We start from the raw sequence: 14401 nt of genomic DNA on the forward strand, positions 1-14401 counted from the left end.
ACTCTAGGTCCTGTCCTGTCCTGCTCCATAATTATATTGAAGCTAATGCTATTGTGATCACTGGACCCGAAATGCTCCCCAACACATCCATCTGTCAGCTGACCTATCGCATTCCCTAACAGGAGATCCAACACTGCCCCATCGCTAGTCAGTACTTCTATGTATTGTTGCAAAAAACTATCCTGCACACATTTCACAAACTCTAAACCATCCAGCCCTTTTACAGAATGAGCTTCCCAGTCTACGTGCGGAAAATTAAAATCTCCCACAATCACCACCTTGTGTTTACTACAAATATCTGCTATCTCCTTACACATTTGCTCTGCCAACTCACGCGCCCCATTAGATGGCCTATAATACACTCCTATCAGTGTTACTGCACCTTTCCCATTCTTCAATTCCACCCAAATAGTCTCCCTAGAGGAGCTCTCTAATCTATCCTTCCAAAGTACTGCCATAAGATTTTCTCGGGCAAGCAATGCAACACCTCCTCCTCTGGCCCCTCCTACTCTATCACACCTGAAGCAACTAAATCCACACTACTTGATCCCACAGTATGACCATTATTCCTGTTTCCAACTTCATCATGGGTGAAGGTAGTCCATGAGCCTGTGTCGACACTCTACCTTCTGATCATTGTTATTTGAAATGTCATCCAAGACTTGTTTTATTGCAGAAAAGCTGTGTAAAAGTGCTTTAGTTGCACTTGCACGAGCTGACCACCTGGTACCTGACATTCTTTTCACAATGGGCAAATGAGCACCACCACCTGATAATGCAGCAGAAAGGAGATCCCACCGATAAGTAGAAGCAGAAAAAAATGTGTCCAGGCTTTCTTCAAATTGAAAGAAACTTAATACTTCTTGACAACATTCAGCAGCACATTTTCCAACCAAAGTTAGTGCTTGTGCAAAACATGGAATGTAATCTGCAAACTCATTCAGCTCTTTAGTTTGTGTTTGTAAGCCACTGTACTTGCCACTCCTGTTGCTGGCATTGTCATAACTTTGACCACGGCAGTCTTTTATATCAATGTCATTTTCCTTTAAAAAGTCAAGTAAACTTTGAGCAAGCTGTTCAGCACTATGACCTTCCATATCCAAAAACTTCACAAATCTTTCAACTGGTCCAGACGGCAAAACATAGCACCAGTCGAAGTCAGCCGGTCCACATCAGATATATCTGGAGCAGAATCCAATGAGCATTTATATGCTCTGCCAGAAAAGGGTCAAACTTGGCCAGTAATTCTAACAACCCCAAGTAAATTCCATTATGAGGAGAACCAACAGTTTCATCACTGCCATGAAATGAAAGGCCTCGTTCTGCTAAAAACTTTACAACTTCAATTATTTGCTCTGGAACTGTGCATCAATACTTTTGTTCAGTCTCCATTTCTTTCACAAGTTGGGAACCGACACATTTAGCGACACGAAACTGACAGTCTGATCTGACTGTGTATGTTCCTGAGCTGGTTTGGACTACCTCAAATCAGGAAAAAAATGAGGAATCATGAACTGGGTCACATAAAAATGTAGAGTCGCACATTCCTTGTCGCAGGCTCACTGCGGCGACACAACCTCCAGCAGCGTAACAGCGCACGCTACAGCGGCTTGGGAGCGTGGGAGATAACACAAAGGTCACCACGACACAGCAAGGAGCCAACACACGCCTGCACACATACCATGCAGCATTGAGCTCCCCTGACATGAAAACAACAGCATTGCCAGATCGTTGTGAAAAAACTATGATGCAGATTGCAAGCATTTGGTGCGGGCCCTTGAAAATGCAGGGCCCGTAGCATATGCTACTTTTGCTACTAGGTTAATCTGGCCCTGATATTAATATGACAGGATATAGGAAGGAGACTGAAAATCTGGCCAACAGGTGCCACAACAACCATTTACTCAATGTCAGCAAGAGCAAGGGGCTGATTGTTGACTTCAGAAGAAAGAAAGCGGAGATCCCCGAGCCAGCCCTCATCAGGCGATCCAAGTGGAGAAGATCACAACCTTCATATTCCTCAGCAGGATCAGTCCAGAGGATCTGCACTGAAACAGCACATCAGTGCCAAAAAGAAAAGATCATAGCAGTGCATCTACCTTCCTGGAAATATGCAAAGATTCAGCATGTAAAATAAAAGTAAGACAAACTTCTATAGGTGGGCAACCAAGAATGGAGACACCAAAGCCCTTGAATGAAAAATCCCAGGAGAAATAGTGGATATAGCCTCGTCCATCACAGGTAAAACACACTCCACCAATGTTCAGAGTATGATGGTCAAGACACTGTTACAGATATTGTTCAGTGTGTGATGGTGGAGATACTGTTACAGATAATGTTCAGTGTGTGATGGTCAAGACACTGTTACAGATATTGTTCAGTGTGTGATGGACTCACAGTTACAGATATTGTTCACTGTGTGATGGTGGAGTCACTGTTACAGATATTGTTCAGTGTGTGATGGACTCACTGTTACAGATATTGTTCACTGTGTGATGGTGGAGACACTGTTACTGATATTGTTCACTGTGTGATGATGGGGACACTGTTACAGATATTGTTCACTGTGTGATGGTGGAGACACTGTTACAGATATTGTTCACTGTGTGATGGTGGAGACACTGTTACGGATATTGTTCACTGTGTGTTGATGGGGACACTGTTACAGATATTGTTCACTGTGTGATGGTGGAGACGCTGTTACAGATATTGTTCTGTGTGTGATGGTGGAGTCACTGTTACAGATATTGTTCACTGTGTGTTGATGGGGACAGTTACAGATATTGTTCACTGTGTGATGGTGGAGACGCTGTTACAGATATTGTTCAGTGTGTGATGATGGAGACACTGTTACAGATATTGTTCAGTGTGTGATGGTGGAGACACTGTTACAGATATTGTTCAGTTTGTGATGGCGGGAATACTGTTACAGATATTGTTCAGTGTGTGATCGTGGAGACACTGTTACAGATATTGTTCAGAGTGTGATGGTGGAGACACTGTTACAGATATTGTTCAGAGTGTGATGGTGGAGACACTGTTACAGATATTGTTCAGAGTGTGATGGTGGAGACACTGTTACAGATATTGTTCAGTGTGTGATGGTGGAGACACTGTTACAGATATTGTTCAGTGTGTGATGGACTCACTGTTACAGATATTGTTCAGTGTGTGATGGTGGAGACACTGTTACAGATATTGTTTGCTGTGTGATGGTGGAGACACTGTTACAGATATTGTTCAGAGTGTGATGGTGGAGACACTGTTACAGATATTGTTCAGTGTGTGATGGTGGAGACACTGTTACAGATATTGTTCAGTTTGTGATGGCGGGAATACTGTTACAGATATTGTTCAGTGTGTGATCGTGGAGACACTGTTACAGATATTGTTCACTGTGTGATGGTGGAGACACTGTTACAGATATTGTTCAGAGTGTGATGGTGGAGACACTGTTACAGATATTGTTCACTGTGTGATGGTGGAGACACTGTTACAGATATTGTTCACTGTGTGATGGTGGAGACACTGTTACAGATATTGGTCACTGTGTGATGGTGGAGACACTGTTACAGATATTGTTCACTGTGTGATGGTGGAGATGCTGTTACAGATATTGTTCAGTGTGTGATGGTGGAGACACTGTTACAGATATTGTTCAGTGTGTGATGGTGGAGACTGTTACAGATATTGTTCAGTGTGTGATGGACTCACTATTACAGATATTGTTCAGTGTGTGATGGACTCACTGTTACAGATATTGTTCAGTGTGTGATGGTGGAGACACTGTTACAGATATTGTTTGCTGTGTGATGGTGGAGACACTGTTTCAGATATTGTTCAGAGTGTGATGATGGGGACACTGTTACAGATATTGTTCACTGTGTGATGATGGGGACACTGTTACAGATATTGTTCACTGTGTGATGATGGGGACACTGTTACAGATATTGTTCAGTGTGTGATGGACTCACTGTTACAGATATTGTTCAGTGTGTGATGGACTCACTGTTACAGATATTGTTCAGTGTGTGATGGTGGAGACACTGTTACAGATATAGTTCAGTGTGTGATGGTGGAGACTTTTATAGATTGTTCAGTGTGTGATGGTGGAGACACTGTTACAGATATTGTTTGCTGTGTGATGGTGGAGACACTGTTTCAGATATTGTTCAGAGTGTGATGATGGGGACACTGTTACAGATATTGTTCACTGTGTGATGATGGGGACACTGTTACAGATATTGTTCACTGTGTGATTGTGGAGACACTGTTACAGATATTGTTCACTGTGTGATGGTGGAGACGCTGTTACAGATATTGTTCACAGTGTGATGGTGGAGACACTGTTACAGATATTGTCACTGTGTGATGGTGGAGACACTGTTACAGATATTGTTCACTGTGTGATGGTGGAGACGCTGTTACAGATATTGTTCTGTGTGTAATGGTGGAGACGCTGTTTACAGATATTGTTCTGTTTGTGATGGTGGAGACAATGTTACAGATGTTGTTCACTGGGTGATTGTGGAGACACTGTTACAGATATTGTTCAGTGTGTGATGGTGGAGACACTGTTACAGATATTGTTTGCTGTGTGATGGTGGAGACACTGTTACAGATATTGTTCAGAGTGTGATGGTGGAGACACTGTTACAGATATTGTTCAGTGTGTGATGGTGGAGACACTGTTACAGATATTGTTCACTGTGTGATGGTGGAGACACTGTTACAGATATTGTTCACTGTGTGATGGTGGAGACACTTTTACAGGTATTGTTCAGTGTGTGATGGACTCACTGTTACAGATATTGTTCAGTGTGTGATGGTGGAGACACTGTGACAGATATTGTTCAGTGTGTGATGGTGGAGACACTGTTACAGATATTGTCACTGTGTGATGGTGGAGACACTGTTACAGATATTGTTCACTGTGTGATGGTGGAGACGCTGTTACAGATATTGTTCTGTGTGTAATGGTGGAGACGCTGTTTACAGATATTGTTCTGTTTGTGATGGTGGAGACAATGTTACAGATGTTGTTCACTGGGTGATTGTGGAGACACTGTTACAGATATTGTTCAGTGTGTGATGGTGGAGACACTGTTACAGATATTGTTTGCTGTGTGATGGTGGAGACACTGTTACAGATATTGTTCAGAGTGTGATGGTGGAGACACTGTTACAGATATTGTTCAGTGTGTGATGGTGGAGACACTGTTACAGATATTGTTCACTGTGTGATGGTGGAGACATTGTTACAGATATTGTTCAGTGTGTGATGGTGGAGACACTGTTACAGATATTGTTCACTGTGTGATGGTGGAGACACTGTTACAGATATTGTTCACTGTGTGATGGTGGAGACATTGTTACAGATATTGTTCAGTGTGTGATGGTGGAGACACTGTTACAGATATTGTTCAGTTTGTGATGGCGCGAATACTGTTACAGATATTGTTCAGTGTGTGATCGTGGAGACACTGTTACAGATATTGTTCAGTTTGTGATGGCGCGAATACTGTTACAGATATTGTTCAGTGTGTGATGGTGGAGACACTGTTACAGATATTGTTCAGAGTGTGATGGTGGAGACACTGTTACAGATATTGTTCAGTGTGTGATGGTGGAGACACTGTTACAGATATTGTTCAGTGTGTGATGGTGGAGACACTGTTACAGATAATGTTCAGTGTGTGATGGTGGAGACACTGTTACAGATATTGTTCAGTGTGTGATGGTGGAGACACTGTTACAGATAATGTTCAGAGTGTGATGGTGGAGACACTGTTACATATATTGTTCAGTGTGTGATGGACTCACTGTTACAGATATTGTTCAGTGTGTGATGGTGGAGACACTGTTACAGATATTGTTTGCTGTGTGATGGTGGAGACACTGTTTCAGATATTGTTCAGTGTGTGATGGTGGAGACACTGTTACAGATAATGTTCAGAGTGTGATGGTGGAGACACTGTTACATATATTGTTCAGTGTGTGATGGACTCACTGTTACAGATATTGTTCAGAGTGTGATGGTGGAGACACTGTTACAGATATTGTTCAGTTTGTGATGGCAGGAATACAGTTACAGATATTGTTCAGTGTGTGATCGTGGAGACACTGTTACAGATATTGTTCAGTGTGTGATGGTGGAGACACTGTTACATATATTGTTCAGTGTGTGATGGTGGAGACACTTTTACAGGTATTGTTCAGTGAGTGATGGACTCACTGTTACAGATATTGTTCACTGTGTGATGGTGTAGACACTGTTACAGATATTGTTCAGTGTTTGATGGTGGAGACAGTGTTACATATATTGTTCACTGTGTGTTGGTGGTGACACTGTTACAGATTTTGTTCAATGTGTGATGGTGGAGTCACTGTTACAGATATTGTTCAGTGTGTGTTGCTGGAGACACTGTTACAGATATTGTTCAGTGTGTGATGGTGCAGACTGTTACAGATATTGTTCAGTGTGTGATGGTGGAGAGACTGTTACAGATATTGTTCAGTGTGTAATGGCGGGAATACTGTTACAGGTATTGTTCAGTGTGTGATGGTGGTGACACTGTTACAGATATTGTTCACTGTGTGATGGTGGAGACACTGTTACAGATATTGTCACTGTGTGATGGTGGAGACACTGTTACAGATATTGTTCACTGTGTGATGGTGGAGATGCTGTCACAGATATTGTTCTGTGTGTAATGGTGGAGACGCTGTATACAGATATTTGTATGTGTGTGATGGTGGAGACAATGTTACAGATATTGTTCAGTGTGTGATGGTGGAGACGCTGTTTACAGATATTGTTCTGTGTGTGATGGCGGGAACACTGTTACAGATATTGTTCTGTGTGTGATGGCGGGAACACTGTTACAGATATTGTTCACTGTGTGATGGACTCACTGTTACAGATATTGTTCAGTGTGTGATGGTGGTGACACTGTTACAGATATTGTTTACTGTGTGATGGTGGAGACACTGTTATAGATATTGTTCAGAGTGTGATGGTGGAGACACTGTTACAGAGATTGTTCAGTGTGTGATGGTGGAGACACTTAGAGATATTGTTCAGTGTGTGCTCGTGGAGATACTTTTACAGATATTGTTCAGTGTGTGATGGTGGAGACACTGTTACAGATATTGTTCAGTTTGTGATGGCCGGAATATTGTTACAGATATTGTTCAGTGTGTGATGGTGGAGACACTGTTACAGATATTGTTCAGTTTGTGATGGCGGGAATACTGTTACAGATATTGTTCAGTGTGTGATGGTGGAGACACTGATACAGATCTCGTTCAGTGTGTTTTGGTGGAGACACAGTTACAGATATTGTTCACTGTGTGACTGTGTAGACACTGTTACAGATATTGTTCAGTGTGTGATGGTGGAGACACTGTTACTGATATTGTTCAGTGTGTGATGGTGGAGACACTGTTACAGATATTGTTCAGTGTGTGATGGTGGGGACACTGTTACAGATATTGTTCACTGTGTGATGGTGGAGACACTGTTACAGATATTGTTCTCTGTGTGTGATGGTGGAGACACTGTTACAGATATTGTTCAGTGTGTGATGGTGGAGACACTTAGAGATATAGTTCAGTGTATGATGGTGGAGACACTGTTACAGATATTGTTCAGTGTGTGATGGAGGAGACACTTAGAGATATAGTTCAGTGTGTGATGGTGGAGACACTGTTACAGCTATTGTTTAGTGTTTGATGGAGTCACTGTTACAGATATTGTTCACTGTGTGATGGTGGAGAGGCTGTTACAGATATTGTTCAGTGTGTGATGGTTGAGGTACTGTTACAGATATTGTTCAGTGTGTGATGGTGGAGACACTGTTACAGATATTGTTTACTGTGTGATGGTGGAGACACTGTTACAGATATTGTACAGTGTGTGATTGTGGAGACACTGTTACAGATATTGTTCAGTGTGTGATGGTGGAGACACTTAGAGATATTGTTCAGTGTGTGATGGTGGAGACATTGTTACAGATATTGTTCACTGTGTGATGGTGGAGACACTGTTACAGATATTGTTCAGTGTTTGATGGAGTCACTGTTACAGTTATTGTTCAGTGTGTGATGGTGGAGACACTGTTACAGATATTGTTCACTGTGTGATGATGGGGACACTGTTACAGATATTGTTCAGTGTGTGATGGAGACACTGTTACAGTTATTGTTCAGTGTTTGATGGAGTCACTGTTACAGATATTGTTCAGTGTGTGATGGACTCACTGTTACAGATATTATTCAGTGTGTGATGGTGGAGACACTGTTACAGATATTGTTCAGTGTGTGATGGTGGAGACACTGTTACAGATATTGTTCAGTGTGTGATGGTGGAGACACTGTTACAGATATTGTTCACTGTGTGATGGTGGAGACACTGTTACAGATATTGTTCACTGTGTGATGGCGGGAATACTGTTACAGATATTGTTCAGTGTGTGATGGTGGAGACACTGTTACAGATATTGTTCAGTGTGTGATGGACTCACTGTTACAGATATTGTTCAGTGTGTGATGGACTCACTGTTACAGGTATTGTTCACTGTGTGATGGTGGAGACACTTTTACAGATATTGTTCAGTTTGTGATGGCGGGAATACTGTTACAGTTATTGTTCAGTGTGTGATGGTGGAGACACTGTTACAGATATTGTTCACTGTGTGATGATGGGGACACTGTTACAGATATTGTTCAGTGTGTGATGGAGACACTGTTACAGTTATTGTTCAGTGTTTGATGGAGTCACTGTTACAGATATTGTTCAGTGTGTGATGGACTCACTGTTACAGATATTATTCAGTGTGTGATGGTGGAGACACTGTTACAGATATTGTTCAGTGTGTGATGGTGGAGACACTGTTACAGATATTGTTCAGTGTGTGATGGAGACACTGTTACAGTTATTGTTCAGTGTTTGATGGAGTCACTGTTACAGATATTGTTCACTGTGTGATGGTGGAGACAGTGTTACAGATATTGTTCAGTGTGTGATGGTGGAGACACTGTTACAGTTATTGTTCAGTGTTTGATGGAGTCACTGTTACAGATATTGTTCAGTGTGTGATGGTGGAGACACTGTTACAGCTATTGTTTAGTGTTTGATGGAGTCACTGTTACAGATATTGTTCAGTGTGTGATGGTTGAGGTACTGTTACAGATATTGTTCAGTGTGTGATGGTGGAGACACTGTTACAGATATTGTTTACTGTGTGATGGTGGAGACACTTAGAGATATTGTTCAGTGTGTGCTCGTGGAGACACTTTTACAGATATTGTTCAGTTTGTGATGGTGGAGACACTGTTACAGATATTGTTCATTGTGTGATGGCTGGAATACTGTTACAGATATAGTTCACTGTGTGATGGTGGAGACACTGTTACAGATATTGTTCACTGTGTGATGGTGGAGACACTGTTACAGATATTGTTCAGTGTGTGATGGTGGAGACACTGTTACAGATATTGTTCAGTGTGTGATGGTGGTGACACTGTTACAGATATTGTTCAGTGTGTAATGGCGGGAATACTGTTACAGGTATTGTTCAGTGTGTGATGGTGGTGACACTGTTACAGATATTGTTCTGTGTGTGATGGCGGGAATACTGTTACAGATATTGTTCACTGTGTGTTGATGGGGACACTGTTACAGATATTGTTCACTGTGTGATGGTGGAGACGCTGTTACAGATATTGTTCAGTGTGTGATGGTGGTGACACTGTTACAGATATTGTTCAGTGTGTAATGGCGGGAATACTGTTACAGGTATTGTTCAGTGTGTGATGGTGGTGACACTGTTACAGATATTGTTCTGTGTGTGATGGCGGGAATACTGTTACAGATATTGTTCACTGTGTGTTGATGGGGACACTGTTACAGATATTGTTCACTGTGTGATGGTGGAGACGCTGTTACAGATATTGTTCTGTGTGTGATGGTGGAGACGCTGTTACAGATATTGTTCTGTGTGTGATGGTGGAGACACTGTTACAGATATTGTTCTGTGTGTGATGGTGGAGACGCTGTTACAGATATTGTTCTGTGTGTGATGTCGGGAACACCTTCACTAATGTCGCTTCGTGACAGAGATTTGGAGGAACATCTTTGGCTTGGTTTTTGTGGAATTTATCCCTGCAGGCAGCTGTGGGGGCCTCGCTCATCCGTGTTGTTTGATATTTTCATGTTTTGTCCGGTTTTGAATGATTACCTGCATATGGAAGTAGGATGAGTTTTAGGAGAGATAATAGATCACACCTGACGTAATTGTGAAGCAAACTCGAAGGTTTGAAATAACTGAATCAAATTGTCTTTAAATCTTACCTCCTTCATATAAATGATTAGAAATAATCTTTATGTTACATCTCTGTCTAAACGTGCAGTGTGAAATTTATTGTAACTTATCATTAACAGTATGTAGAACTGGACCTGAATATAACAGAGAAATACAATTACATCAGCATGAATCAATCAGTCTGATGGCCTGGTGGAAGAAGCTGTCCCAGAGCCTGTTGTCTTTTCTGCTCTTTCCTGGATGGTAGCAGCTGGAATAGATCGTGGCTGGGATGGTTTGGCTAGGGTCCCCAATGATCCCACAGACCCTTTTTACACACTCATCCTTGTGGATGTCCTGAATCATGGGAAGTTCGCACCTACAGATGTGCTGGGCTGTCTGCACTGCTCTATGCAGAGTCCTGCGATTGAGGGAAGTACAGCTCCCATACCAGACAGTGATGCAGCCAGTCAGGATGCTCTCAATTGTGTCCCTGTAGAAAGTTCTTAGGATTTGGGGGCCCATACCGAACTTCCTCAACCGTCTGAGAAGAAAGAGGTGCTGTTGTGCTTTTTTCACCACACTGCCAGTTTGTACAGACAATGTGAGATCCTCAGTGATGTATATGACAAGGAACTTCAAACTGTTTACCCTCTCCACCCCAGATCTATTGATATCAGTATGGGTTAGCCCATCTCCATTCCTCCTGTAATCCACAACCAACTCCTTTGTTTTTGCGACATTGAGGGAGAGGTTGTTTTCTTGACAACACTGTGTCAGGGTGATGACTTCTTCTCTGCAATCTGCCTCATTATTGTCTGAGATAAGGCCAATCAGTGTAGTGTCGTCAGAAAATTTAATTAGCAGATTGGAGCTGTGGGTGACGACACAGTCTTGGGTTTACAGAGAGTATGGGAGGGGGTTTCGTACACAGCCCTGAGGGTCACATGTGATGAGGGGCAGAGGGGCAGAGGTGAGGGAGCCCACTCTTACCACCTGCCAGTGATCTGACAGGAAGTCCAGGATCCAGCTACACAAGGCAAGGTGAAGGCTGAGGTTTCCTGCCAAGCCTGGAGGGAATTATGGTGTTGAATGCTGAAGCGTAGTCCAAGAGCAGCATTCTCACTTAAGCATCCTAATTCTGCTCATAGGTCTTATGATTATATGTTCTTATGGAATAACTGACAGACGAATGCTGGAAGCAAAATACTGCAGTCCCTGGAAATCTGAAATAAAACAGAATGTTTGTTGTACTCTCTCCATAGGGTTGAATCTTAAACGATCCCTGAATAACTGAGCAAACCATTCAGTTGTTAAGAGAAATACGGAAAGAGTGATAAGCACGGACTTCAAAATAAATCATAAAAACTTGTAGGGCCACCAGCATCTGTCCAGAGAGAAGTAGATAACGTGGGAGGCTGATGCTCTTTCATCAGTTCTCCTGAGTATTTTCTGCATCTTCTGTTAAATAAAGGTAACCTGCTGAAGGCCGTGATGAATTGTAATGATCATGTACTAGTGTAAACAGGTGCAGTGATAGTGCAGTGCTTAGTATGATTACAGCTTGGGGTGTCAGAGTTCATAGTTCAATCTCAATGTCGTCTGTAAGGAGCTTGTTCATCCTACCCATGGAATGCGTGGGTTTTGTCTGGGTCCTCCGTTTCTTCTCATGGTGCAAAGACGTACCAGCGCATGGCAAATCATCCTGCCAATAGGTTTGGGTTAATTCAGGGTTGTTGGGTGTTGCTGGGCAGTGTGGTTTGAAGTGTAGTTTGGACCTGTTCCACGCTGCACCTCTACATAAATATATCAGTATTCTGGCAACACAGGGAGTGGTCTTTGGAAGGAGATTGCCGTCAGCTCCATCCAGCATTTAAAATTACTCTGATTATCTGGTGCCCTTGTGTCTTCATTACTTTGATGTGCGTGAATGTGTGTGAGCGAGAAGTCCAAGCATGGAGAACTAACTGACAGAATATTGGTAGAAAGAGGAAGACAAAACACAAAATAAAACAGCATGATCATTGGAAAAGCAAAGAATAAGTTAATGTTTATCAATGTAACTAAAACCATAAGACCATAAACACATAGGAGCAGAATTAGGCCATTTGGCCTATCAAGTCAGGAGAATAGGTTGAGTGAACTCGGCCTTTTCTCTTTGGAGCGACAGAGGATGACAGGTGACCTGATAGAGGTGTATAAGATGATGAGAGGTATTGATTGTGTGGATAGTCAGAGGCTTTTTCCCAGGGCTGAAATGGCTATCACGAGGGCACAGTTTTTAGGTGCTTGGAAGTAGGTTCAGAGGAGACATCGGGGTAAGTCTTTTACACAGAAAGTGGGAGTGTGTGGAATGGGCTGCCGGAGGCGGTGATGGAGGCGGAAACGATAGGGTCTTTTAAGAGACTCCTGGACAGGTACATGGAGCTTAGAAAAATAGAGGGCTATGGGTAAGCCTAGGTAATTTCTAAAGTAAGGACATGTTCCGCACAGCATTGTGGGCCGAAGGGTCAAGAACCTATCAACCTCTGTCTTAAATACACCCAATGACCTGGCCTCCAAAACTGCGTGTGGCAGCAAATTCCACAAATTCACTATCCTCTGGCTAAAGAAATTACTCTGTATCTCTGTTTTGAATGGATGCCCTTTTATCCTATGTAAGGAATCAATTACTTACACTGTATTAAGATGTCATTCTGAAAGGAGCCCACCAGGAGTGGCAAGCATGGACTAACACATTTTACATCATCTGTGAACTCCTGCACTTGATCCCAGATCACAGAAAGGATGAATATCATTTTAAAATACTTCTCAAACTGGACTAACAATCAAAGACTCCAATCAATTCAATCACAGAATGGCAAGTTCTGAGAGCAAATTCAATTAACTTGGTAAATTGTGAGTTAGCACTTGGCATGGAACAACCGGCCTCTAGGGAATGAAATGTGCCATTCAGCCCCATTATGACCACTGTCCTCCTCTGTGCAGGGGTTGCTTTGTGTCCTCAGGAGAAGGCAGTCACGGGCAAGAACTTGCACATTACCCGGCATAACAAATCATTTGCATTTTACGTGATGTTTAAAAAGTGGAAGCAGTTTGTGATAGTACTAAAATACAGTAATTTGTCCTTTTGTTTCAATTTGGAGAAATAGGTAACATAAGAAATAGGTCCAGACATTTCCTCATTCTAAGCTAACATGAACACCAACACCCTAACCAGCGGCATCACTGCACTTTACAGAAACTGCACTGCAGCAGACAGGAGGGCTCTACAATGGGTAGTCAAAACTGCACCAGGACATACGTACAGAAAGGTGCCAGAAAAGAGGAGGATCCCATGGAGGATCCCACCCACCCTGCCCGTGGACTGTTTGTCCCACTCCCATCAGCATCCACACCAGGACACTCTGAATCAGGAACAGTTACTTCCCCAAAGCTGCCAGGCTGATCAACACGTGCACCTGTTAACCCACCCCACTACTCATCGCCTAGTCTCACTTTATATAACAGTGACATTATGTTTCATAGGATTACTTTTATATTTATATGTATTTTTAAAATTGTGTTCTTTACCTGTCGTGGAAATGAGTACTCGGACCCGGAGGGAAGTTACTTCAGAAAATCTTTATTGATGCATGATATCATGGAGAGCCCAGACTCCTAAAGCGGAGTTCTGAGACTCTCCTCAACATTACACTCTTATTTATACCCGAGGCGTACGTGACAAGAAGCACTTAAATCTGAAAAAGGAGGGAACTTTAACTACAACTAGTTAGAATAGCAAAGTTGTACTATATGTCCTTGAGCGTTTCTACATTTTCTTAAGTGTTAGTTCTCAGGACAGTATATCAGGCTTTCCCAAGTGCAGGCATGTGATGCTTCTCAGACCAAGGAAGCACAGACTTAGTTATTTTCCCATCCCGTCTACAAAGCACATTTCAGTCTCACAGTGTAGGTTAGTCGCAGATAAGTGATTACAGACTTTGAATTCACATACTAGAAGGTCATTAAGCCCTTAACCTTCGTCACAATGTCTTACTATTTTTCTTCCACAGTTCCCTCCTTGTTAATCTTCTAGATTAATATTTCTTACTGTG

This window comes from Hypanus sabinus, chromosome 19 (genome assembly GCF_030144855.1).
Source record: "Hypanus sabinus isolate sHypSab1 chromosome 19, sHypSab1.hap1, whole genome shotgun sequence".
NCBI classification, from domain to species: domain Eukaryota; kingdom Metazoa; phylum Chordata; class Chondrichthyes; order Myliobatiformes; family Dasyatidae; genus Hypanus; species Hypanus sabinus.